Genomic DNA, 27,959 nt, shown 5'->3' on the forward strand with positions numbered 1-27,959 from the left:
GAAAAAAAAGTCAAGTATCGTATTATTGTAAATATATAATAAAACTAATTTTTTATACTTGATTTAATTAGCAATGAATTAAAACCACTTAATTAAAAAACATTTAATTCAAAACAAAGCACCAAAAATATTTAATTAAAATCAATTAATTACTAACATCTATTTAAACATATTTAATTTAAAAACAATAAATTCAAAAACACTAATTTTTCTTTAATATTCAAATTAAAATATTTTTTTTCATTTTTGTTAATTATAATTATATATTTTAACGCATTGCTTTTAATCTTTTACTACTCACTGTGTTCCAGATTGTCTTGAACAAACTTATTTTTTATCATTTTGTGTTATTTTATGAAAGTTTTGTAAATTGTTTTAATAGTAAACTTGACTTTAAGGTGTGTGGTTTCATATTTATTTTGTTGTTCTATAAAAATTAACATACATTGACTTCGTTTGAATTAGCTTTGAATTTCTAATTACTAGCATAATTTACTCAAAATAATGCTTATAATTACTGTTATTTTCAGAAAGCAAAATCATTATAATTTTTTTTTTTTTGCTTTGCTTTTAACACTTTATTATACGTTTTTTTTATTGTTTTTACGAAACGCTGCTTCATAAATATAGTTTTAAATTAATTTATTTTGTAACGTTCTGCCTGTTGCAATTGTTTTCGTAAAAAAAATCACAAATTATACTTTCTTTTAAAAACACTATTTTGTATTTTACGCATTCATTTTAAAAACTGCTATTTAAACTAATTAATTATCGAAACATTAATTTTAATACTTTTACATTTCAATCCGCTTCATATTATTATAAGCATTTAATTTAGAAATAAGTTTCTATGCCAAATCTTTAAAGTCTAGAGATTGTATCATTAGACAAATACATCGGAGGTTCGAATTTACATACAGGATATATATATATATATATATATATATATATATATATATATATATATATATATATATATATATATATATATATATATATATATATATATATATATATATATATATATATATACAGAGAGAGAGAGAGAGAGAGACAGAGAAAAGATAGATATAGATGCATATTTATCTTACATTAAAATTATTAATAATAATGTAAATGCATAAATATTCTTTACTTTCCCTGGCTATGCTGTTTAATTATAAATAAGTTTTTATCAAAATTCTACCTTTTCAGATGGTCAATGAATATTTCATAAAAATGACATTTATTTACGCAGTAGGGAAAGATCGTTGTGCTGCCTCATATATATCGATTCCTCTATCGATATCTTCATCCAATTTATAATTCTCGTCGCTTAATGAAAAGCTGTATATTAAATTGAATAAAAATGTATAACAAAAGAAATCTTATCAATTTGGAGAAAATTATGCCTGCAATTATCATCTAAATGTATTCCGCTCAGATATCAGACTTCTTTTTCTTTCGATTTTCTTCGTAAAGAAAATCAATCTCAGTTTGTTCATAAAAAGAATCCAAAGAAGAATCGTTAAAGTCTGGAGATCGCATCATTAGACAAATACAGCGGAGGTTCGAATTCTTTTCTTTATGTTGGAACATGATGGAAAACCAAGTGCATAAAATTTGCAAGCAAAAATGTACGACTTATAAAGAGACTTTGCATATAGATAATGATGATGCTGGAACACGGGAAACAAAACCATATTTATGTCGCAGAAAAACTCACGTCAAAGTTGTACAACAGACAATTCTCTAACAATACGATGTCTTATTATATTTCTTTCCTGTCTTTCATGTACAGAGAATTCTTAGAGGTGTTTCCATCGAAGAAAAAAATATATAACTCTTTTTTCTTTTCGATATGCATATTCTATTTGGTATTCTTAAAGATAAAAAATAAATATATATGTTCCCAAAAATGAATGGGTTGGTTTCGCGAGTCTACATGAACAGTTTTCTTATCCTCCCTCGAAACGTTTTTCAACTTATAAGAAGAATTTTCGTTCACTTTTTATTAAAACATAAGTATTATTAGCCGTTAGTTTCTTGACATTTTTCTTTAGAGAGCAAATAAATAATGCCAATTATTTCATTAATGTTACTTAGACTATTATGTTCAAATACTTTAAAATCTTAACATAGCCTATTTAATTAAGTATGCATGAACAGATAATTCCAAAATGCGTTTCTATCGAAGAAAAAATAAGCTGCTTTTTTTTTTCTTTTCCATATGCATATGCTATTCAACTTCCTTTAAAAAAAATTTAAATATTCCTGAACCATGGAGTTTATATATATATATATATATATATATATATATATATATATATATATATATATATATATATATATATATATATATATATATATATATATATATATATATATATATATATATATATATATATATATATATATATATATATATATATATATATATATATATATATATATATATATATATATATATATATATATATATATATATATATATATATATATATATATATATATATATATATATATATATATATATATATATATATATATATATATATATATATATATATATATATATATATATATATATATATATATATATATATATATATATATATATATATACTTAACTTTTCAGCAAAACATGCATCAAATTTATCTTTAATTTCATTATCTTTTCCGTTAGACTTCAAATAGTTAATGCCAATAATTTAATTTATGTTTCTTTCACTATTATGTTCAAGTACATTAACATTTATACTCTGTTAAAAAATCCGGTTCAAATTACGGTAAAAAAACCGACACTCGAGGGGACAGTACTTTCTACCTTAAAACTCATTTTTCCCAAAACATGTTACGGAACAAAAAAACTAAATGTACTGTAATTTCCACAGTAATAATTGCCGTAAAATGACTGAATCACTCTAATTAGGTAGATATTACTACATAATATATATTAATTATTACTATATAATAAGTAAATATTACGATATAATTTTAACTGTCAAAATCAATTTTACGGATGATGCAAACTGACGGTACTTTATACCGTATTTAATTCAGAATTTGTCACAGTAAAGTTCAGTTTATTTTACTGTGTATATCTCATGTATGCCGAAAATTCTAAAAGTAGTTTACATAAAATAACAAGAGTCATATTATTTTTTTGAGATGCATATTCTATTCGGTTCTTTAAATTTAAAAAGAATAATTAAATGCTTTCTTAAAACTAAATGGGTTAGTCTCATGGGTTTATATGATCAATTTTCTTATCATCCCACTCTCTATTTAGAGTATAAAACGTTTTTGTTTTTTCTTAAATGAACTAAAATGCATAAAATTAATCGTTGCTATCTTGTTTTTTAAATTGTCTACGTTATACCGAACATCAAATTTATATCTCTTTAATTACTATTCTCCTAAAAAAACAAAATAAAAAATAAAAAAAGTTAATAAAAAAATAGAATAATGAAAAAGTAAAATTAAAATAAAAAAAATTATTTTAAAAGAAGAAACAATTAAAAAAATAACAAAAATACTCTTCACAACGTTAAAACTTTTAAAATATCTTACTACTTAATGTTACTTGTGCGCTGATTACTTGAAAATATTTTCAATCTTCAAAAAATACCGCACAACTTCTTCTTTTTTGATGTTCATGGTCTATATAGACTTTAAAGTGAGAAAATAATAAATATATATGCTTTAGGAAATGAAAAGGTATTTTTCACAAGTTCATATAACTGATATACTTATTCTTATTTTAATTAATTATTCATATTTTTTTTATTTATTAGCTTATAGAAATTAACTTTAGTTAGATTTCTATCAATTAGTTCATCTAAATAACTGTAAAACATCAATATTATACCAATTATCATCCAATTTTATGATACTTAAATTATCATTAAGCTTGCCAAAATTCAAAAAATAGGTTACGATTCTTTATGCATGTAATATTGAAAATTATTTTATTACTTTTACTTGATTAAAGTTTATGAATCTGTATGTTTTTAAATCTGAATTGTTAAAAAATTAATTTAATTAAAATTAGTTACCTAACAAACCTTAAATTTCATTTCTTCTTTAATCTAAAATGTATAATGTATTCTAATTTATAATTTAATATAATCTATAATATTTTTCCTTTTTATTTATCATTTCGAATCATTTTAATTTTTTTTTATAAAAAAGCAATCAAAGATTTATTTATAGAATCATGGAGCTCCCTGTGTATGAATAAACTAAACATCAATGTAAGGAATGGCGACTTTTAAAAGGAAAATCTTGTTAACAATTGATATTCAATACTTAAATTTTTGTGACAATTCAATACCAAATTTTTGTGATTTCGTTAATACGACTTCACAAATAATAAAATACAATTGCCTTATTTCTTCAAATTAAGGAAAATTTTCCTACTTTCATGAGTAATATAGGTTTAATTCTAGACAGCGTGCTTCAAATATTTTCCACTAAAACACATTTTGCAAAAATAAATATCCAAAGCTGGCATTCCTTTTTTTATAAGTGCAGAAATCTTTATTTCACAAAAGAAAAAGTTACAGTTTAGAATAAAGTATATCTCTTTTAGTGTTCCATTTAACTAAAACAGAAATTCACAACATGTTGCTATCATTGGCGCTATATAGCCAAGCTCTCACATTCTTAGTTATTGTATAAAATAAAATGCAAAAAAAAAATCGTAAAAAAAGAGAAAGATACATTCTTTGAAGCATTTAAAGGAGGGATGTCCACCTAATTTGTTCCATCAGACTATATCACATTTCAAATTGTGTCAGATGCGGGCCAATTAAATTTCAACCGGAAAGGGGCTGGGGATCGGCTTGGCGACCGGATCCATCAACTTGTCCCAACTGTTCTTTACTGCGATCATCGCCGTTGTCGCCAATTCATTTTCAGAGTAAATTGAGCCTCATATCTCTTGGCAAATGCGGCCCACTTACGATTTCACTCTCACTTTACTGCTATTACTTCTCCCATACGACCGAATTGAATGGGAAAGAATGTTGCACTATATGGAACAGTTTAAAAAGTTTTGAAAGTTTTGGTTCTCGTTAATTTCACCTTATTTAAAATTAAATTGATAGAAGTAAATTTGATATGAAATAAACCATTTTGGAACAATAAAATTTTTATGTGTTGTCAATTAATAATAATACTAATTGTTATTCTTACACAGTTAAGTTGCTTTTATCCGTATTTAAAAAATTTTACCGGATTTAAAACATATGATTGCTATTCAACTTCTTCTTTTTGTGTTTAATTTAATATTATCGTCTATTAATAATTTTTATTTGTTATTATTGTTGTAGAGTTTTTAAACTTGGAATCTTGGATTTGGAGTTGAGATTAATGAATAAGGATAATTCAATTAAATAGAATAAAGTTTGTTTTTTTCTTTTAGAAAGATCAATTTAAACCTTAATAGTTACACCCGGGTTAAATCAAACAAAAAATTTATTAAACAAATTTTAATAAACTATATTAGAAATTAAATTGGGAGGATTAAAGATTAACTCTCTGATATTCATAAAATTAGCATATAGAACCCTTTGCAGGCACAGAGTTCGTAGATGCTCGTTTAAGTCTAAAAAAAAATACAGTTATTGTTAAAATAAAACACTCCGTGCATAGACGAACTTGGAAAAATCCATGTTTATTAGATGGAATTTTTAGAGCGTTTTTCTTAAATCCCTTAAACTGCGTCAATAATCTTTGTACTGGTATTTAAATTAAACGCAAAGGGCTAATAACAGTTTAGCATAACCAAAACTCATCTATTTCAAAGGAAATCAGCAAAATAAATATTTTTTGAATAATTGTTTATATATTAATATTAATGGTTATCTTGTAACAATAAAAAAAACTTCAACATCACAATAGATTGTTTTGAGGAAATACATCGTCACTTATAAGAAGCCCTCTATGAATTCATGTTTAATTTATGACATTCAAATATACATGATCATTCGAAGGAATTTTAAGTACGTTTCTCTTAAATCACTTAAACTTTGTTAGTAATATTTATACTGGTATTGAAATAAAACGCTAAGGCAAATAACAATTTAGCATAACCTAAAAACATCTATTTCAAAGAAATTCATGAAAATAAGTATTTCTCAAATAATTATTTACATATTAATATTAATGGTTATTTTGCAATAACAAAAAACTTAGACATTAAAATTATAAACATCAATATTTTTGATCTATTTATTCTATTGTCACTAACAGGAAGCACATACACAAATTCATCTTAAATTCATAACATTCAACTCTCTACATTCATTCTGATTGCATTAAACATTCATTATATGTTTCTGAAAGAAATTGAAAAGAAAGCAATGTAGAACAAAAAAATCATCTCGTCTTTGCATGAGTTTGAAAAAAGTAAACAAAGAACTAAACTGAAACACAGCAAAAGTCTTTTTCTTTACAATTAAGTTCCTTTTATCTGAGTTTATAATTCATATTTAATTTATTATATCAAATTATCTATAATCATTCTGATTCAATTTTAAGTATATGTTTTCCTAAAATACCGTATCTGAGCTTATATCTGTAGGGAAGAGTGGGGTCAATTGTAACATTTTTTACTTATCTATTTTTAACTAACAAAAAGTCCAATATATTATTGGTATTAATTGACAGACGAGTAAAGTAGACTATCCTCTACTAGAACAAAAAGTAAATATCTTATTTTAAATGTTATTATATTAGTTATTAACAATTTTTGACAGTCGTGCTCTTGTTACAATTGTCCCCACTTACGGGGTCAATTGTAACAGTTCATAAATTCAACTAAAACATAGTTAGTTATACATGTTATCATAGTTGTGATATATTTTTTATTGATCAAAATAGTAGTGATATTTTAGGAGTAAAAACCTAAGGGGAAAACCTTAGGAGCAGAGACCTAAGGGGTTAAACTTTGAACTTTAAGGGGTTAAATATTTCAATTTATGCTGTGAAAGGTGACAAATAAAATAATGCACATGCAACATAATATAAATGATATAGGAAACTATTGGTGGTTCTTAAAGAGTTAAGTGATGGTTTGTAAACATAAGATTACTTATTTTCAGCTGTTACAATCGTCCCTTTACATATTGTTGCAATCGTCCCCAAGACGCCATTTCAGCTTCATTTGTTAAAAACAATGTTAGTTAATTAACAAAACTATTTTTTTTATTTAAATGTTAATTAAGGTGTCCACTTACATATTCGGTTAATAATTTTTATTTGTTTGAACAAAGTTACTTTGTTACAATATAATATTCTAATACCAAAAAAAATACTGACGTAGCGTGAAAATATCTTTTGCGACGTAACTCTTTCAAATGTACATAGAAATGGTTGCCAGCAGGGGTGTACATGTAGATTTATTAAATATACCTTGTGCGCCACCTAGGAACCAAATCTTGAACCCGACACTCGAACTTTTTGCTCTGTTACAATCGTACCCTGTTACAATTGACCCCACTCTCCTCTACTGGTACATAAATAAAACGCATCGTGCTCGTTAACAATTAAACAAAATCAAAGAAGATTTTTCTATTTCAAGAAAAGTCAGCAAATAAATATTTTTTAATAATTATTTATATATTAATATTAATGGTTACTTTGCAACAATAAAAAACTTCAGCATTACTATAGAGACATCAATATTTTTGATCTACTCTATTGTCACTAACAGGAAGCACATATACGAATTCATCTTAAATTCATAATATTCAACTTTCTGTATTCATTCTGATTGCATTGAACATTCTCTATATGTCTGCGAAAGAAGTTGAAAGGAAAGCAACGTAGAACAAAACAAATCATCTCAGCTTCTTTGCATGAGTTCGAAAAGGTAAACAAAAAATTCAACTGAAACACAAAAAAAGTCCCTTTCTTTACCAAAAAGTCCCCTTTCTTCTCTCTTTTCCCTTTTAGCTGAGTTTAGATGAGAGACTACCATCAGCATTTTTTACAAACAACGAACACAAAGAATACAAGGTTGGTATTTTGGAATTCTAAATTCTGGAATACTCTCTCTTCAACTGAGATTTCGGAACTAAATGTACAATTTGAATAAGAAAGAACTAAACAGTATCTAAAAGTATAAAAGAACTGACTACCATTAACCCAAGTCACAAATGTACATTTAAAAGTCATTTCTTTTCTAGAAAAAGTATATACAATAAAAATAGAACGATAAAATGGAATGTTTTATTTGTAAGTTGGCATCAAAATTATGAAGCTTTTATGAGCTTTTAACTAATAACGTAACTAATTGAATTTGGCATGGATAAATAACTAATGAATCTTTTGTTGAATTATTTTATCCTGATAATATTTGGATACATTTTTAAAATTAAATATAATTGCTGATAAAATCGAATGACTAATTTTATTGGATTCAAATTATTCTAGTTAAATAATCCATTTTATCCCGTAAAGTATATTTCAAGTAGAACAGTTTAAAGAGTTTTATAAATAATCTATAATGTATTTATGCAGAGTATGAAGGAATTAATTATCATCATATTTTTTCATAATATTTATTGTTTCTGTGGCTATCAGGATGCAAAAAAACTTAAATTATTCGATAAATTTAAATTATACGAAGCATTACACATCAGCGGGTCAAAATTACTGTAAATACTACTGGCGGGAAAAAATAACTGTAACTACAAGTGCTTTTCAGGTAATTAAATGTATGTAATTATGTTAAATTGACTTCTATTGAATTATTTTCAATGAATTCGATAGCTTACTTTATATCCACTATCACGTCATGTGAAATTAAATGTTTTCTTTGTGAAGTGGCAACTGAACTAAATAAATTTCATTTAATTTAAATTATTGTAATTAACTTATCCATAATATTCGTTAAAATCTAAAAGAAACATATAAATACATAAAAGAAACGTTTGGGAGAATTCTATAGTACATTTATAAAGCGCATCAAAGTTTCAATAATTATCTTCATATGTTCGGTAATTATCGTTATGTGTTTTACTTAGAATAAATCATCTCAGTGAATTTAAATAATACTAAGTATAAATATATTAGTAACATATGAGCAAAAATTACTGTATATATCACGTTTGGAGTGAAAATTGCTGTAAGTACAGAGATTTTCAACTAATTAATAATTTGATATATAATTAGCTTAAATAAATATGACAGCTTTCTTCTCATCCACTACCACGCCACGACATTTTTTAATGTATATATTATCCAATTTTAAAACATTCAACATTGTTTGGTGGGATGGTACAGGAATTAGGGCATTAGCTTCATGTATCCAGATTCAATTCCACGCAAGACTGAGTGGTCCTGCACTAATACTTTTTCTAGGGACGTGGTGCCTCAGGTGATAGAGTGTTCACCTGCAAATAAGGTGAACTGGGTTCGAATCCCAGTGATGTCTGGTTGATACCAATTCCGCACCTGGCTCGCATCGACCACACTGATGACGTGAAATATTCTCAGAGTTAGACGGTTCACGGGCTAGAGTCCCCTTGCCGTCAGGCTACCTTTCGGAGTTTTTCGCTGTTTTCTTCTAAATGTAAGGCAAATACTGGTCAGTCCCATCACAAAGTCCTCCAAGAAGGCAAATTTCTTCCAATACTTGATCTAGGAGTTCCCTTGTCGTCTGGGACGGTTATAAAATAAAATATTTTTCCAATTTTAATAATTAAATATTTCGTTCACTGAGGAAAGCAATGGCAACCTAATGGGAAAGCAATGGGACGAAGCTTCAAAGCAAATTTACAGTGCATTATCAAACATAAAACTTAAATTCTGTGGAATATATACAGTTAGTCAAAAAAGTCTGCGTACATTGACAAAAGTAATATCAAACTCGAATTTAGAGGGCGAAAAAAACGGTTTTTCAAAATTTTATTATTTTAAATCCTTAACGTCAGTTAATAACTTTAAAATTATTTGACTAAAATATTTTCATGCCCAATAATTTATGCACACTAATTTTTAAAAGATAATTGGACAAAAATCAAGGGCAATAAAGTTTGCATACAAGCCAGAAGGGGAGTGGAATTTCTTATCTTAATTTTAAACTTCAAACTTGAGAATGGAAATCAGATAACACTTTCAAGGTCATTGAGCTTCAAATCTATTTTCGAGTTAATGGGAAGTTGCTAGTGCTATTTTCTTTGACGAAAATGTCACTTAATAAGGAAATTCCTTTAGCTACAAGACAGTTAATTATAAAATTGAGAGATGAAGGTAAAACTCTTCGCTATATGGGTAAAATAGTTAGGAGGCCTCATTCTAGTGTGCAGAGAGTTATTCAGAACTACCTTGACACTGGAAATCTTGCTGTAAAACCAAGAAGTGGAAGACCTAAGAAGCTTACTCAGAGAGAAGAAAGAAAAATTCTTTTGCGAATTAAACAAAATCCTAAACTTTCTGCTGTAAGTATAACAAAAGATATTTTTTTAACAAGCAATAAGGAAATTTCCCCTGAAACTGTAAGAAAAGTACTGCGAAAGGCAAATTATCACGGACCCAAATCTAGGTCTAAGCCATACATTTCTAAGACGAATCGAATGAAAAGAATTGCTTTAGCAAAAACTTATTTGAACTCCTCGGCAGACTATTGAAACAGTGTAATTTGGTCAGATGAAAGTAAATTTACAATATTTAAGATCAATGGCCACCCTATTGTATGGAGAAAACCGGGAATCTGAGAAATTTAAATCCAACTGTTAAACATGGATCTGGTGGTGTGATGGTATGGGGGTGTATGTCTTCGAATGGAGTTGGAAACTTGCATATTATTGATAAAGTCATGGACAGGTATTTTGAAGAAAAATCTACCAGAAAGTGCTCGAAATTTTAACCTTTCTAATACCTTTATTTTCCATCAAGACAACGACCCTAAACATACTGCTAAAATTTTGAAGGAATATCTTCTCTATCACACTCCGTGACAATTACCAACTCCTCCACAGTCACCAGACCTTAACCCGATTGAACATTTGTGGGCAAAATTGGACAAACGAATTCGAAAACACAATATTACTTCCCGAAATGAGTTAATATGCAAATTGCAAGAAGAATGGACAAAATTTACGTCAGATGATACACAGAAACTAGTCCAGTCAATGCCTAGACGCCTGCAAGCTGTTTTGAAAAATAAAGGGTACACAACAAAATATTAAAATAACGCAAAAAACTTTTATTTTAAATTTTTTTCTTAAGTGTACGCAGACTTTATTGGAGTGTATTGATGTGTTTTTTTCGTAAATTTTTTTTTTGAGAAAGTTTTTTAAATATTGCACTTTTATTTTTGCTCTTTATTGTAGCTTACAATTGCAGCTATTGCAGGGAAAAAAATCATACTGATTAAAATGTTTCTTTGACGATTAAAGTGCTTTTTAAATTTAATAATCAGTCCGTACGCAGACTTTATTGACTAACTGTATATGCACAAAGAGAGAGAAAGATTTTTTTTTCCTTGCCGAAATCTAGGGCAGTCACCAGAATCATATTTTCTACCTCAATCCAAAAGTAACGCATTTAGCTAGGCGTAATCCCCTTCGCACTACTCAATAAGCACCTTAATCTGTTCTAAAAGAAATGGGGAAAAACTATTAACTCATTGGAAAACGTGCTTCTTTGAACAAATGGGGACGGGGGTCGGGGACACATTGTTGCGTGATGAGGAAATTAAGATGTGAGTTTCACAACACCACGCCCACTTCATTCATACTAGGCGTGGCCTAAGTCTGTCGTTTGAAGTTGAAAAAAAGTCTTTCAGACACGTTTGCATGTTCCGATAGCCATTGAGGGAAAATTTCCCCTTTTTGAAACATTTTCTTTTTATGGGACTTTTCCCTTTTTGGTCAAACCTGTAATCATAAGTCAAAGGATTGTTCTATAATGAGTTTCACAGCCCAGATTTGTTTTTTTTTGTGTATTTTAATAACTTTATCTTTTTTTAGTGCAATAATTGAATAAGTCTTTTTCACTTTTTTTAATTATTTGATCGATTTTTATTAGTAGTATTATTATTGTCTGTGAATTTGATGACACTAATGAGCAGATGTTCTTCGAATCTTTTATACTAGTTTTTGGTGTATAAAGATTTACCATCGCTTATGTTTCTTATTGTGGCATAAATTATTCTATAAAAAAATATGTAAAAATTACAGAAAAAAAATTGTCAGCTTGTGGGCCAGTATAGAGTCGCTTATTTCACAGAAAAATACTGTTACTTAAAAGCGGGCGTATGTTTTTAAACAGATAAGTAGTATTATTTTAACAAACATTCTCTGCTATATACTTTTTTTTTTATATCCGTCGTTGAATAGCCGACCCAATTTTTGGGTTTACGACGACTGATTTTTCAACTCTGTAGCCTTGTAATTTTGAACCTATCCGGAAGACAAGGAAACTTCTGGATCAGTACCCCCAGAGGTATTGATTTGTTATGGGAACATAGAGGACTTTGCAACTCGACAGATTTAACGTGCATCAGTCACCATTTACAGCACGGTGAATCTTCGAACGGCGGGTATCGAACCCACGAACTCTTAGACATGGGCAATGCGCCCTACCGACTAGGCTATCCCGGCCACTGCTATATTTTTTTTTTTAAAAAAAGAAAAAAAACTACGGAAAATATGCAGAGAAAGTCCGTAAAAAAAAACAGGAATTTTTGTAACGCGCCAGTAGCAATTAAAAGCATAAAAAAAATTATCTTTAAGCAGTTTCTATGTAACAGTTTTTTTCAGTAAAAAATATGTTATTTTTCATATTGTTTTTACAGTGTATAATTTTCTTAAATTTGAATTGCATAAGTTCCATATATATATATATATATATATATATATATATATATATATATATATATATATATATATATATATATATATATATATATATATATATATATATATATATATATATATATATATATATATATATATATATATATATATTATAAACAGTGACAGTAATGTAAAAAAGAATATAATAATTTAATAATTTTCAACTACAGCTGACATTTCATATTAATCAATAATCGTTATTTTTTCGATAATTATTTAATAATACATTGCATTGAGAATAAAAAATTGCATATCTGGAAATACATCTGACCAATGGAAAAAAACTACTTAAGTATTGCTTTTCACTTTCATGGTAATATTTGGAGTGAGCTTACACGATCTATTTCGAATCCAGTTCAAGTCTAAGTCTTCGAGATAGACTTCGCAGACCACACTCAAAACTCAATTCCAATAGCCAGCTTAATGGACGAGGCGTGTTGTTGAAGACTGTAGTGGTCCCAAACTGATCCGCAGAGAGATTAAGGAAAGAGGACTTAGTTTACTCAGTCTAATAAGGAAAGCCGTGGTCCCTACATTCAGTTCACGTAGGGGATGCATCACCATACAGCAATTTCGTAGGAGAGCTGGGATTAGCACCTCATCCACAAAGATAATGTCCATTTAATGATGGCTACCCGCGGAAAGCTAACAAGTATTTCATCAGGAATGAAACATTAAATTTTACTTGGTGAGAATGCCACACGCCAAGATATGAATTTATAATTATGGTGTTAATAACTTCGTTAAATGAATTATGATGTTTAAGAGCACAATGGTAAGTTATCTTGTCAAAGTTTCAGAAAACTTAGCAATTATTATCCTGCTAATTGTTATGGACATGTAATAGCTCTTATCGTGGTTTCTCACTAAGTAGATAAACAAATTACTTTGGCATAAATAAATAAAATTCAAACTGTATGTAATATTTGATTAATTATCAGTGAGGAACTCAGTCAGATACTATCTTTTTTCTCAATTTGATAAGCTTTTTCCCAAAAGTTTCCTGATTATTACGAATCTTTCTTTTATCTTCCTAAAAATATAATAATTTTGGGGACAGCTTATCTAATACCATTAATCTGAAAACTGATTTCTCACGTTTTAAAAAAAATAATAAAAGTAGAAAATATGAGGCAATGTGCAATCATTTAATAAATAAATGAGTCTAGCAACATATGTTATCTAGTGAAAAAAATAAGTCTCCTAAAAAACACTGGCCTACCAGACCAATAAATATTGAATTGGTATTTCAGTAAGAATGTAATTCTTGCTAGCATAACACAAATTTTCTAACAGTATTAAATATTTAGAAAAAAACCCATGGAAACCTAGTACAAGATGAAATAATTTCTGGTAAATTTATAGTATTTTTTGGTAAGGGCATTTCTGGTAAAGAAAAACAATAATTTTCGTTAACAAAACTAAAATATACAGTATTTAAACTGTTCATTTGGTAATTTTTCATTTAACAGTTTACCCGATATTCTGAAATTCTGGTTTTCTAAAATTATAGTTCGTATTACCACACATTTATTAAAAAATACGAACATGAAAAGTAAATTTATCCGAATAAATGATTTTTTTTTTTTGCCACAGGGTAAAATTGCCAAATTTTGCCACGTTTACAAAATTTTATCTCGCACTTTGAAACCATATTTTATTTTAAATTTCATAAAAAAATTTGTTTCGGTAATATTTACTGAAGTTAATAATACCGAGATTTTTGGTGCTCTCATAGAGCCAGAAACAAGACAAATTTTTTTATATTCTGGTAGTTTCAGTCATAATTTTTTTAGGGTAGAAAATGTATAAAAATGAATTCTGCAAAAAACAGATCTTTATTTCGATAAGAGTTTGAAAACTGTTTATTTTTCATTACTCAGTTCTTAAAAGATATCTTCTTCGACTAATCTTTTTATCAAAAATAATTTATTTCTAAACTCTGTGAAGAAAAGGTTGTTATATAATTACGAGAATTCTTACAGAATGAAAAAATAATCTACATAATATATTTTCTATAAGTTTATTCTGTGTTTATAACTATGTACTACGTATATAATTTGTTTAGTAATTAGTATACTTAAACAAAAGTATACTTACGTTACTAGCATACTTAACTATTATAATTTCTAAAGTTCAGATAAAGTAATGCACCATTGTGTTCTAAAGATCATCTAACTAAGCTATTAACACTATAATTCAAGTGTATAGTTATATTATACACTTTCTTTTCCATTTTAATGAGTAGCGTCTGTTTTCACTTAAACATTACTAGACTTATTCATTTATTTACATATTTTTTTTTTAATATTTCAGATTTAAATATATGTTTACAACTTTCGTTGCTCTTAAGACGGTTGTTAATTATCCTTAAAACTTAACCTGGATTTAATTTTCTGACTTCAACGGAATTTTTTATAAAAACTTTCTAAATTCTTAATAATAATAATAACTTCACGTAAGCATAAAGGAATTGATTTGTACAAAAAGACTAAAAAATTGAACTTTTTCATCTTCAAATGAATTGATTCACACTGTAAAACATGAAATAAGGGACGATTAATATCTTATAAATTTTTAACATTTGTTTATAGTGAATTTGTTCTAAATATACAAAACATAGCGGATGCTCAAAAATACAATAAAAGCAGCAACTTTTGGTAATACTCTGATTAACTAATAAATATACTATTGAACCCTAACATTAAGCCAAACTTTAAGTCAATATTGTCATGTTCACATTCAAAGAAGTTAGCTGTAACCGGGTCATTACATAAAATTCAAGAGAAAACTCTAAAACACTCGAAAGAACACCTTCGACACTTATGTAATGTATTTACATTTAAAATCAATTTATATGCCTCTAGTGCCACCTTGGTGAAAGTGACATTAAGTGAGATGTTATAAACATAAAATGAGTGACATTGAGTCATTCCGTCTGTGGGTACAACTTTTATGATTCGGTTGATAACTACCTTTAAATCTTTCCATTGATACAATTTTTTACTTTATAAAAGCTTCTTACATTGATAATAACATTAACTTCTAGTAAATACAAATGAATTAATTTGCGCAAAAGGCTGAAAAAATAAACTTTTAAATCACTAAAAAAAATAACATTGTCTTCAAATGAATTGAGTGATACTGAAAAACGTGAAATACTGTACTATTAAAATTGCAAAAAAATTATTAAACATTTGTTTATAATGAATTTCTTTTAAATATACAATACATAACGCATGTTCAAAAATCCAATAAACGCAACACCTTTTCGTAATACTCTGTTTACCTAATAAATTTACTATCGAACCCAAACTTTATATCAATATTAAATATTGTCACTTTCACATTCAAAGTAGTTCTATGGTAGCAGTAACCGAGTCATCACGTTAAGTTCAAAAGAAAACTCTCAAACACTCAATAGAACACCTCCTGCACTTATGGTAAGGTATTTACATTTGAAATAAATTTATATGCTTGCTGTGTCACCTTGGTGAAAGTGACATTAAATGAGGTGTTGTAAACATAGAATGACATAGAATGACATAATGTGACATAGAATGATGAAATAAAACATAGAGTGACATAAACTGAATGACATTGAGTCATTCAGTTTATGTGTACAACTTTCATCTCTCCTTAGAGGGTTGTTAATTACCTTTAAATCTTTCCATGAATACAATTTTTGACTCCAAGGCATATTTTTATGAAAACTTCTTACATTGATAATAACATTAACTTCTAGTAAACACAAAAGAATTAATTTGTACAAACGGATGAAAAAATAAGCTTTTAAATCCCTACATAAAATAACATTGTCTTCAAATGAATTGAGTGATACTGAAAAACGTGAAATACAGTACTATTAAAATCGCAAAAAAATTATTAAACGCTTGTTTATAATGAATTTCTTTCAAATATAGAATACATCAAGCATGCTCAAAAATCCAATAAACGCAACAACTTTTCGTAATACTCTGTTTACCTAATAAATATGCGATTGAACCTAAACTCTATGCCAGATCTAAAGTCAATATTAAACATTGTCACTTTCACAGTCAAAGTAGTTCTACGTTTGGCAGTAACCGAGTCATGACAGAAAGTTCAAAAGAAAACTACCAAACACTCGAAAGAACACCTTCTACACTTATGGTAATGTATGCGCATTTAAAATCAATTTATATCCCTGTTGTGTAACCTTGGTGAAAGTGACATTGAGTGAAAAAGTAAAAATAGCGTCATGCAAGATTTCGTGACGTCGCACGATATGAGAGGCGGCGATGTCTGAAGATCTCTCCCCCCTACCCCTCTTTCCAGTTTCATCAATCTATCAGTAGAAGAAAAAACACGGTTCGTGTCCACGGAGAAGATAATTCCAATAAGGGAGCCCTTGTTCCCCTCCGAAATTCAGATAACCAATATATAACTCTTGCGCACCAGCGGTTTCTAGGCAACGCTCCAGAAAACGGGAAAAGGCAAAGGAAGAAATATCCAGAGAGACAAATACGAGTGGACGCAGAAAGTCAGGAGATAAAGGAGCGCTTCTTCCTTTGTTCCTGACTATAGAAGAGGAAAAAATAACAACATAAAGAAGAATAACAACAATAAGAGATGAAGACCTAGAGCGAGCCCTGAGTAGCTTTACTTCGTATAAGAAATTGTATTTCAAATACCCTGAAGTGTCGAAATGCATTTCCGTAAGATAACTTATAAACTGTTGACCGTTCCGAAAGCTATTTTTTTTCTTCGAATTAGTCAGGACACAAAATGAACAGTTTCCATTCTTCTGAAAAATTGCTTTTTACTGAAGAAATGCTTTTCGGATATACATTTTTGAAAATTGAATTTTTAAGAGATTTCTTATAACAGGAAGTATTTTATTATAAATTAAATTAAAATAATTGAGGCCTGCATGAACCTCTATATAACGATAATTTGCGCAAAATTTTTTTTTCTGATACCACGGATAATTCATAATGAATTTCAGTACGAAACTATTTACCATTTAAACAGTTTTTAACTACAGTCATTAGTTACGTTTTGTAAATGAAACAATTACGAGATATCTACATCCGGATGTTGACTTTTAAAAAAAAATTTTTTTCTAAACATTATTCCAAAAAAAATAATAAAAGTTATAGCAATGATTAGCTACACTGTAAAAAATGGATACTCAAATTTCACGAACAATGATTAGATACACTGTAAAAAATGGATACTCAAATTTCACGAACAATGATTAGCTACACAGCAAAAAATGGATACTCAAATTTCACGAACAATGATTAGCTACACTGTAAAAAATGGATACTCAAATTTCACGAACAATGATTAGCTACACTGTAAAAAATGAATACTCTAATTTCACGAACAATGATTAGCTACACAGTAAAAAATGAATACTCAAATTTCACGAAACTTTCCTCGTTTTTGATGAAACCGCTCCCTGGCACATGCTACGAAGGAACATTGAATCAAAGTGACGAAATAGCAATCGTCGCATCTTCGAGGAAATGAATTTCGTGAAAAGGAACGAAACATTTTTCTATTCTAGTTTCGATTGTCTAGTCTCCATTCTAGTTAACAATTACCCACAATGCAAGAGGAAGAAGCTCCGAATTGAGGCTTAAAAATCGTATAAGTGTACCAAAGCTCCGAAATTGATTTTAAATAAAGTACTATCTGTTATAAATGTAACTATGACTTTTACTGCTAGGTTATCATCGAAAACTGAGAAAATTCATGGTCTACTCTACGAAAGAATGAAATCGGATTTCTCTCCACTTCTTTACTACCTCAATATGGTCTATACAATATGATATATACCTCAAAATGGTCTATAGAAACAAGCATTCGTTTCATGCTAACAAAGATGACGAACTCACATTTCTTATTGCATCACAATTATTCTACAATGAAACTGGCCCACACGATAATCAACTCTAGTACATGGTAACTCTCTGGTAAGATTACCATACTAGATCAACTAAGCCACATTACTCGGCTTAGGTGTATATTGTCGTGCATTAAAATCACCACGACAAATAAATAATTTTAACGTGAAGTTAAATATATTACTAGTGTGAAGGGATGTTTTAAAGTTCTGGAAAAATGAAAATACCTTTACTGATCGTAATTTTTATTTAGTTATCCCTTAACATGAAATGAAGAAAATGAAACGGCAGTGTTGGTAGAGAAGTGTTAGAAGTAAAATTGTAACTCTAATAACTTATTACTAACCCTGTTACGCTAATTTTACCTGAGAAATTAAATTTCCAACACAAATATGGCAAAGTACATCTAAGGCATCACCTCCAGCATCAGAAAACCTACACACGGTTTCTTATAAGTAGTCTGCGAAGACTATTTAAAAAAATGAACCAGTTCTGCGCATGAACCCAAATTCTATTTTAAAAGTAAGTAAGAGAAATTTATCATATATATTTGAAGATTGAATCTGTAGTGGTTGATATGTAAATAAGAAAAACCAATCATACTCATAAATTAAACAAATTTTAAACATAAATTTTCTACTACTTTCTTCCTTTTATTCGATGTTCTATTAAATGGCTCTTTCGTAAACTGATTTACCTGCATAGTGGTCTGATCGGATTACCTATTAAAAACCGTGTGGAGGTGTCAGTAACAGGCGGCATTGGCTAAGAGGCCTGTAACGCATAAAACTTTTTTTAAGCTGTTGTTTTTTGTACAATATGTATAAAAAAATCTTACGAATCATCCATGCCATAGTTTAAAAAAAATTTCAAAGTTCAAAATTAGTAAACGACATGCGTTTGACATTTGATGTGTAAAAATATTATTCGTCCAATATATATATTTTTTTCCGTTCATTTAAAACAAAATTGTCTACACTTTAATTCGCACCAATATTTTTTTCTCTTTAATTCTTTAAAAAATTAAAATATTTCTAAATTTCGTTGCTTAATTTTAATTTTACCTGAGAAACTGAAAATTTTTAATTTTACGTGAGGGATTACAAAATGATGCATTACAAAATATTTCAAGTATGACAATATGAAATTTGAAAATATATATTTACTTATTATACTCCAATTTCGCTTTAATTTTTTTTTAAAAACGTATAAACGTGTATATATATATATATATATATATATATATATATATATATATATATATATATATATATATATATATATATATATATATATATATATATATATATATATATATATATATATATATATATATATATATATATATATATATATATATATATATATATATATATATATATATATATGTATATGTATATGTATATGTATATATATATGTATATATATATATATATATATATATATATATATATATATATATATATATATATATATATATATATATATATATATATATATATATATATATATGAAATTGAAAGTGAAATTAAAATAAAAATTAAAGACATTCTGAAGACAAGATAAAGTAAAATTAGTAAATATATATTTTCAAAGTTCATATTGTGTCATATTTAAAAGATTTTTCGATCCAAGATGAAAAAAACGTGAAAAAAATGACTATGGAAAAAAAAAGAACCATCAAAGTTTTATCATCCTCTAGAGCTCAAATAAATAATGGACATTGTAAATGAGAATTAAACATAATTTTTTCACCGCATGAGAGATTTAATTGCACAGTTTTTTTGCAAGCAATAAAAAAAAATCTCAATTATTTAAGATTTTTGTGTAACATCGGACTCCGTTAAAAAATTGACCGTCCAGGAAGAATTTTTTTTCCCTCATCAAATTAGCCAGAACACAAAATAAATTGTATCTTCTTATTTAAAAGAATAACGGTTCGAGGAAGGAACAGTTCTAGGATATTCATCACTGAAGGTTGAATTTTAAAAGATTGGTTTTAAAAGCAGAAAAGATTTTGTAAAAGTTGAAAAAAATAATGATTAATTAATCGCACTTAAAGAATGGAAGAATAATTTCGATAGTGTTAAGGCTCGCTTGAGAGTACAGTTTGATCATTTAAATTAATTATCTAAACAATTAATTAGGCTATTCTTTTCACTTGAGATGGCTTTAAATGGATCAATATATGAAAGAAAGGGGCAATTTAAATTTATTGAAAAAATGTTTTATTAAGCTTTATTTTAATTAAATTGCCCCTGGTGTTATTTCACAATATTTGAAGCAAAGTCCTAAAATAGTGATTGAATATTCATTTTTCACTGTTTTTTTTTTCTGAATAGTTATAAGTAACTCATCGAAAAAGTCTTTTAATAATCATAAAGCTTTGAAAAACACCTGGCAATAAAAATATAATTAATTTATTGTTCAATCATAATAAAAGTTTCATAAAAATACATTAATCTTATATGATAGAATTGAAACAGATATTATAACAGATATTTTAATTAAGAATTAATAAAACTCACAAAAGATTTTTTTTCGTAGAGATTAAAGCAAATAATAGATATTCTTGAAATTAGTCTCAGTGATTAAATTAAAAATTTAACTTATCACAAAATACAGTTTCATTTGAAAGCAATATCGATGTAATGCTCGATAAACAATGTTCTTAAAAGCAATATTCGATACGAAAAATGTGAAAGCGCATAGTAAACGCAATTTTTTTAAGTATTTAAAAAGTTAAATGATTTTATTCATGTAGGTATAATGACAACGTTCAAAGAATAACAAATTAGAAATAAGTTATATGTATCGAAAATGAAAATATATTTGTGACTACCGCAATGTATAATCATTTGAGTTTGAATCATTATATTAAATAACATTTCGAATCGCCAAATGTTTAACAAAGATTTAAATGTTTTTCAATTTAACTGCAAAGCAAACTGAAGAAAGAATATCTTGAAAAAAAAATTTTTTTTTTAAACTTAAACGAGAGTGTCAAAGAAAAATAAGAATCAAAAGTTTTTTTTTTCATTTTCCATTTATCGATAAATATTATAAATTTTATTTAATATTATTTTTTTAAGTTTAGATGATGACATGATCATCTAACCTGAACAAATTTCAAGACTTGATTTCCATCTAGTTTATTGCAACTGAACTTCAGTTAATGCAAGAGGTATGAATTACGATTTTAATTTGGGCACTTATTAATTGGAAGGGGGTAATTTGTCCGCTCAAAATTTTATTCACGGGAGACGCTTTTTACTTTTTTTGACCATTCAAGATTTTACTCATAAAGTAAAGAAAGTAAAGAAGACCAAAACGTAAAGAAGAGCAGTTAAGTTATATATAGAGAAAAGAACGCATGGTATTAAATCTAAAAATACAAGCGTGATCAATGATAATAAACATAACCAGCGACCTCACCCCCTGAGAATAGGATGGGGGGGGCGAAATTCTGTGTACTGGTGTTTGACCAGCTCGTGATAGTAAATGTAGGAGTATCATAAACTGGAACCAGATCAGCAGCAAACGCATAAACCATAATTCATTAAAGACTTGGATTCTTTAGAAAAAAATTATCCCAGTGTCACTTTTTTGTTCTCCAATGGCGCCTTAAGCGATAAGATAGAAATAATATAAATAAAAAATAAATAAATAATAAAATAATAAATATATATATAAATAATAATGAATTATTTAATAATAAATATATAAATAATGAAATATAAAGAATAAAATAAATAAATAAAAATAAAACACGTGTTTGAAATTTTAAAATTGGTGCTGATCTGCTTGACACTGAGTTGTAATTGTAATGAACTTTGGTGTTTTGGCTGCTGCTGCTGCTTAAGACCCACCCAGCCTTAGGTCTGTGGGTATCAGCTGGGCGAGGAGGAAAGGCTGTTTGTGCTGAGTTCTGACCAGTTGACCACATTGCCAAGATCATAACGCTGGTCACTATATTGTATTGTCTTAATCTCCCTTACCCCCTCCCAAGGCTCACAATGGGCTGTTGTGGGCAGGCATTTTACTATTTTTAAAACTCCTATCTAATTAATTCTCCAACGTTTGTGGTTTCTGCGAAATATTTTTATCAATGGCTGCGAAATAAAACTGAAATCATTAACATGTTCCCTGCCGATTAAGAGTAGCCGAATCAGAGTTCACTGAAGATTTAGAGTAGATAAAGTAACATGGAATGCTACTCTAGTGACTATCATTTCTTGGCGCTAGATTTTTAACCTTATATATCAATTTAAAATTAAAAAAAATTACAAAAAATCTACTTAGCGACGAATATGTCATTTGAAAGTTTAAGTTTTTACCTAAATTTCAAACTAAAATAACCCGTCAGACAAGCATTTTTAAAATAACAAACACGTCTGTTTTTGTTTCGATTTGGCATATATTTCTTAAGACATTTCCAATATAAAGGACTTGCTCATTTTTTTATTCATTTTTGTGATTACAGCACCATTTCAGCGAATTGCAAACACTTGCAGACAAAAGCAGGAAATTTTATTTATGGAGAATCCGAATCTGCAACAAAAATAAGAATTTCTTATTAAGATTTTAAATTTGTTTTCCAGAGTGGAAGTTAGGGGTGAGTTCGGCATAATTGAATAGCTCTTTCGAAAATATTTCTATATCTGTGTATTTTTATATATATGTCCTTGAGATATTTGACCACTCTCTATTTTAATGTAATTTAAAAATATCTAGAATTATTTTTTAAGGTAAAATAAATTTAATAAATAACTCAATTATTAAAATTCTCTTAATTATTTGTATTTTTATTTGGGACTATGTGCGGGAAAATATCTATCATTGATTTATTTTTCCTATAAGGCAGAATAAATTTTATATCTAACTCAATTATTAAAATTCTTAATTATTTGGCGAAAAAAATTTCGATAATTGATTTGTGTTTCTTTTAAGATTGAATAATTTATATTTATAACTCAATTATTAAAATTCTTAATTATTCGCATTTTTTTCTGAAAATATCTATAATTGATTTTTTATTTTTAATTTAAGGCAGAATAAATTTTATAAATAACTCAATTAATCATTTTCGTTTTTATCTGGGACAATGTTTAAAAAATAACTGACAGCAACAAGTAATTGAAATTCTAAACAAAAATAATTACTTCCTGCGAACTTTAAGAATTATATAGAGAGGAAGAAGAAAAAAAAAAGCAAAACTTTATCTACCAAGAGAAAAATAAATCAGAAAATCAATTGATATGTAACAGTTTTTAGTCATAAGAACTCCTCTCAAACCATCCTATAACTTCAAACTTTTAAATACATTTCACAAAGAGTGAAAAAAATCTGATTTGCTTTTGGGACTTCCATGCTAGGCAAGGATCATATAGCTTAATACTTCATTACGGAATCCCTTTTTTACTGAAGAAGTCAATTTCACAAAGGATTACAGTCTTCACTTTGGGTGCAAAGAATAGGAAAAACGGGATGCAAAATGGTATGCTTTCTCAGTTACCTTAATACCCCAAAAAACGGGATAGTGCTGTATATAAATTAGAAATTTACCCTTTCATTATCTGTGTGATTTTCTTTCGGATTTGTTTTCCTACTTTCTTCTGTTTATTAAGATTTTTTTAAAGTAATATTATATTTTCTATTTTTTCTCTCCATGATTAATAGAAATTTTCATTCCAAACTGAGAGCATCTCGTGAATGAAAATGATTATTTTCCATTTCGTTTCAACTGTAATCGTAAAACTACACATCTCATTGATTTTCGAAAGCTTAACTGAAACTTGAAGAGAATTCTGGAATCAACATTTAGTTCATAAATTTTTATATGGAGAGAATTCTATTTTGCATTAAGAAACGGATTTTTTCTTCATTTTTTAAATTAGTATTGGGGAGGATATTTTTATGCATACTTTAGTTTTTTTTCTTAAATCACATCTTTAAATTTCCAAAGTTTAAAAATTTAGATCAAATTGAAGATATTTGTAAGACTTTAGCAAGGAAAGCCCTCAGTTTACAATATTCTTATCACTTTATGTATTGAAGTTTGACAGTGCGTAGGTAATTTTTATGATATTTACATTTTATTAACTAAAACTTCTACAAAGTTTCAATAAGATCATAGATAATTAGATTTGTAGTTACGATATGTCAGCATCAACAGCAAAATGGTAAACTTTTCTCTGTTACCTTAATACCGAAAAAATACAACACCGAAAAAAAAGAGATAGTCCTGCATATAAATTTATCCTTTGATTTACCCTTATTATTATAATTATAAAAGAATAATAATTTTATTATAAATTATAATTTAATGAAATTTTAATTTTATTTATAAATTTACCTTGTATTAGAAATTTACCCTTTCCCTATCTGCGTGATTTTCCTTCGTGGTTGTTTTCCTACTTTCTTCAGTTGATTAAGAGCTTTTTTTACAAGTAAAATTATATTTTCTCTTTTATTCCTTGATTAACAGAAATTTTCATTCCTCGCAGAGGTAATTTCGTGAATGAATATTAAAGTTTTCCATTTTGTTTCAGCTGTTAAGCTTCGACAGCATTCTAGAAACTACTGCACGTCCCGTAGACTTTTAAAAGCTTAAGTTAAATTTAAAGAGAATTCTCGAATCATCCTTTAGTTCGTAAGTTTTCGAGTGTTGAAAATTCCATTTTGCATTAGGAGACGGTTATATATTTCCCGTTTTCACTCAGTTTTAAAATAGTGTTGGGATGAAATCCTTTTATGCCTGCATATTTTTTCGTAAATCACATAGATTTATGTTTCCTAGGTTTAAAAAAATAGGTCAAATTGAAGACATTTGCATGAACTTATCGAGGAACGCCCATAGTTCTCGAAATTCTTACTTAACTTAAGAAAGTTCGACAGTACAAGATATAGTTAAATTTTACATTATTTACATTTTGTTACTTAAAACGTCTAGACTGGAGCAAGAGGTTTGCATCAAGTCGTACATCATGAAATTTGTAAGCCATTGAATTGATCAATTTCAGCAGTTTATTATTAAACATAGGCTGAATATCTTGCATCTTTTTTTCTTTTTTCAAGAAATTGCCTGTCTCTTCTGCTTTAAGAAATCATTGTAGATCCAAAAAAACACTTAAAAAATAAACATTTTATTTAAAAATTATTTTTATTGAAAGGGAAACGGTTAGAAATTCACATTATTTTGAAATATGAGCTCTTACGAGGAGCTCCGGCTTCGTAGTTCAACTTTAAATTATTTAAATTTTGTTACTTAAGACGTCTAGACTAGAGCAAGAGGTTGGCATTAAGTCGTACATGATAAAATTTTTAAGCCATTGAATTTGTCAATTTCAGCAGTTTATTATCAAACATTGGTTAAGTATCTTACATATTTTTTCTTTTGTCCAGAAATTGCCTGTCTCTCCTGCTTTAAGAAATCATTGCAGATTCTAAAAAAACATAAAAAATAAACATTTTATTTAAAAATTATTTTTATTGAAAGAGAAACGGTTAGAAATTCACATTATTTTGAAATATGAGGTCTTACGAGGAGCTCTGGCACCATAGACTTTGCGAAAGATTAATAGTGCATTTGGCTTAAGTGATAGTTGACTTAAGTGTTTGTAAAGCAAATATGAATAACAAAAGACCACTCCCAAGTGCTGTTGGTGAACGTTAGTTGCTCTAGCACAGGCATGATCCTCTATGATTTTAGGAAACTTGTTCAGAGATCACAATAGATATACAGTCGGACTTCTATCGAACTTAAATTTCGCGAATTTCTCTATTTTATGATTTTTTTCTAGGAACCAAGAACATTTTAGAAATTTTTTCGTAAAATAACTTCCAAATAGCGAAAGGAATTTTCTGTTTGAAGAAATTTTCTTTGAAATCCACTTTCCCTAATTCTTAAAATATTAAAGAACATTTCAAACTTGTTAACGCATTTTACAGGGGAAGTGACCTTGAACTGATTTTCAAAGCCACTGAACTTATAGAGAAAGCAGTAAAATCCCTTTACTTTTTTGTTTGCATTTCGAACGGAAAACTCAAACAAAATTAACGGAATTTATCAGTAGCAATTGAACTTAAGAACGCACGGGATAATGTATGATTAAAATTACTTTAATAAAAAATGCAGCTACAATTTAATACATAAATATAGTTTTTTTTAATTGAAAATATATGTAGCATGATAGTGTGTCACTGGATAATGTTTTGTTCAATTCTTGCCTTCCATGCAAATTTCTTTTATGGTTAAGATTTATAAAATAAATAGTAGATACTAGTTTACAGGATAAAGGTGTATCAATTTCTATTTAATTTGTGTCCAGAGTTTATGAATTCATAACCTTTTTTGTGATTTTTAAGAATTTCAAAAGGTGATTTTCGATTTAATGAATTTCCTTATAACGAACTTTTTATCGGGATTTAGCGACTTCGTTAAATAGAGGTCCGACTGTATTTGGTACTAATTTGACCAAATGATGCAAAAACTTGGTCAACAGATCATCTCCTGTGTTATTACATGGCGTAGCCAAACTAATCACTGCACAATGACTATGGTAATACTACATGAATTGTAATTGTAATTGTAATTGGAACTTCGCCATTCTCCTTCATGTTCACTAGATCTTGCCGCTACTAGCAACCAATTCTTGGCCCTCCCGTAATTCGTTGACTCGCGTGAAAAAAATGTTTTTCATTTACATATTATTTCATGTATTATTTGTAACGTATGATGAATCTATATTAAGATTCAAAATGTTCTTTATATAAGAAATAGAATCAAGATAAATTGCACATTGTAATAATATAATGAAAACGGTAAAAAATAGCTGTAATTAGAAATGACTTCAAAATGTTATCAATTTTGCGACACATTAAAGTATTTCCTTTTTCAAGAGGTGAAAATCTTTAACTCAATTTTTTTTCTTGAATATTTACTTTTTACTTTAAACACCTAAAAATAATCTTCAGTAGGGGAGAGTGGGGTCAATTGTAACAGGGTACGATTGTAACAGAGCAAAATTTTCGAGTGTCGGGTTTTAGATTTGGTTCTTAGGTGGCGCACAAGGTGTATTTAATAAATCTACATGTACACCCCTGCTGGCAACCATTTCTAGGTACTTTTGAAAGAGTTACATCACAAAAGATATTTTCACGCTACGTAAGTAATTTTTTTGGCATTAGAATATTATATTGTAACAAAGTAATT

At 27.8% G+C, this 27,959-nt stretch overlaps 1 protein-coding gene across 3 annotated transcripts in view; it reads left to right on the plus strand.

Moving 5' to 3' along the window:
- LOC107447483 (uncharacterized) overlaps positions 1 to 27,959 on the plus strand; it is a 500,770-nt gene that overhangs the window by 281,796 nt on the left and 191,015 nt on the right. The window lies entirely within an intron of this gene.

This window comes from Parasteatoda tepidariorum, chromosome 12 (assembly GCF_982258835.1).
Source record: "Parasteatoda tepidariorum strain Cologne lab strain chromosome 12, Ptep-v5.0, whole genome shotgun sequence".
In the NCBI taxonomy this organism is placed as follows: domain Eukaryota; kingdom Metazoa; phylum Arthropoda; class Arachnida; order Araneae; family Theridiidae; genus Parasteatoda; species Parasteatoda tepidariorum.